The following is a 1721-nucleotide window of genomic DNA, read 5'->3' as shown; positions in this document are numbered from 1 at the left end:
TTTTAAAAAACATTTGCAGAAACAAAACGACAAAATAATGTCCTTTGGGGAATCTATCTGCCTTAGAAAATAGGGATTTGCGACTTCGTTGTATTTGCATGTACGTTTAAAATAAAAAACGTAACCTAAGATGTTATCTGTGACATTAACGGATTTACAAAGAAAGGCCGTTTCTCTTTTACCTTCTAGTGACCAGGGTTCTAGTCCTTTCCACCCCTCAGGCTCTCAGATTTCCCCATTGTACATAAAAAGAGGTCAAATAAAAAGACCTCTAAGCCTCGTTCCAAGCTCTGAGGTTCTGCAAATTTCTTTCTGGTCATGTGCTTTTACCTTGGGACGTGGCTTTGAGGAAAGTAAACGTACCATGGGGTTTCTGACTAGGCTCCTTACACAGGATGCGTTTCCTTAACGTGTTTCGAGTCAGCCCTTGGATTGGGTCTTGTCACGCTCGGCACCCCCGTTCGTCCTATAGCGGGAAACCCAGGTGGCTCCTGCTGCCACCCGGACAGTGGGAACTACACCTCCCAGGGTGCCCCAGGGCAGAGAACACCCACCCGGATTGGCCAGGGGTCGGTGACGCTCAGTGTTTTGGCTCGGGCGGTCACATGTTTCCTTTGTTGTGAGCTGCGGCACAGACTAGTGGCTCTAGGAGACGCCGGCGCTGGAGAGTCCGCTGCGCCGCCGGCCGCTGGGGGACCGGGGCCGCCGCTGCTGGTTGCTTCTAAGCCTTCGCCGAGAGGTACCTGGGGTGACAGCTCCGGGACCGGCCGAAAGGCGAGGAACCGGCCAGAGCCTGGGACCTCGGGGTCGGAGGGGCGGCCGAGGTCTTGACCAAAGGGGTGTCTGCGGGAGGGTAGCCAGCGGCGGCCGGCCTCTCAGAGGCACACAAAGGGACCGACGAGAGACTGCAGGTAGGTAGAGAAGTGTGGCAGCTCCTCATNCCTGCCGCGGGGCGGGTGGGGAGGGGGTGGCCGCCCGCAAGGGGGGCAGCAGGTGCGGTCACCCCACCGCCTCGGGGCCAGGGGCAGCCGGAGAACGGGGCGAGAGCCTGCCCTGCGTGTTGCTGGTGGGTTTCGAAGGGGACGCTGCTTTTTTTGTTGTTGTTTTAATTTCAGGAAGCGCCGAGAGTGCCACGGACTCAATCCAGCGTTCCCCTTTGGTGGGGGCGACCGTTGGTCCTGTCGGGGAGGACTAAGGGGGTCAAAGCGGGGTTCCCGGGGCTCCGGGCTAGAGAAGCCCCGTTAGAACGATTGCGAAATGTGCTCGGTGCTGTCACCTGACTGTTGCCCCCGCCCCCCGCGGGCCTTTGTTTTTCACGATCGTGACGGGGCCCGCGCTGGGAGCGGGGCCTGCAGCGCCCGTCCCCGGGGAGCCGGGACGGGCGGGGGAGCGGGCGTTCCGGCGGCCGAGGCTCCGCCTAACCCCTCCACCTTCCTACCACTGGAGGAATCGGTTTCTTAATTTAGTCGCTAATGTCCCCGCCCCCAAGTTCTGGACACCCCAGGCGAAGACTGTTAACGCGGCCAGCATTGGGCGCCTGCAGCGACGAGTGGGTGGGACCCGAGGGCGAGTTGTGAGTTGTTACTGGCGGCTGTCTCGTCGCTAGGAGGACCTGCCCCTGGCAGCTCTGCCCGCCTCCCTGAAGGTGATCTGGAGGACGCGCGGGAGCGCGCACCCTCGCGGATAGTGCGGCTGCGGCCCGAGTGCGGGCGGCGCGCGCT

General features: G+C 60.7%; 1 protein-coding gene across 1 annotated transcript in view; it reads left to right on the top strand.

Annotated features, from left to right (window-relative positions):
* Positions 1 to 681: 681 nt before the first annotated feature.
* Positions 682 to 1721, top strand: part of KLHL24 (kelch-like family member 24) — a 39886-nt gene continuing 38846 nt past the window's right edge. The window contains exon 1 of the mRNA XM_008574210.1: positions 682 to 739. The gene's annotated coding sequence lies outside the window, so the exon portion shown is untranslated. The remainder of the gene's footprint in view (positions 740 to 1721) is intronic.

The sequence above is a fragment of the Galeopterus variegatus genome, unplaced genomic scaffold (genome assembly GCF_000696425.1).
Source record: "Galeopterus variegatus unplaced genomic scaffold, G_variegatus-3.0.2 Scaffold1013, whole genome shotgun sequence".
NCBI classification, from domain to species: domain Eukaryota; kingdom Metazoa; phylum Chordata; class Mammalia; order Dermoptera; family Cynocephalidae; genus Galeopterus; species Galeopterus variegatus.
Note: the sequence above shows the minus strand (reverse complement) of the source record. Positions and strands in the feature narration are given on the sequence as shown.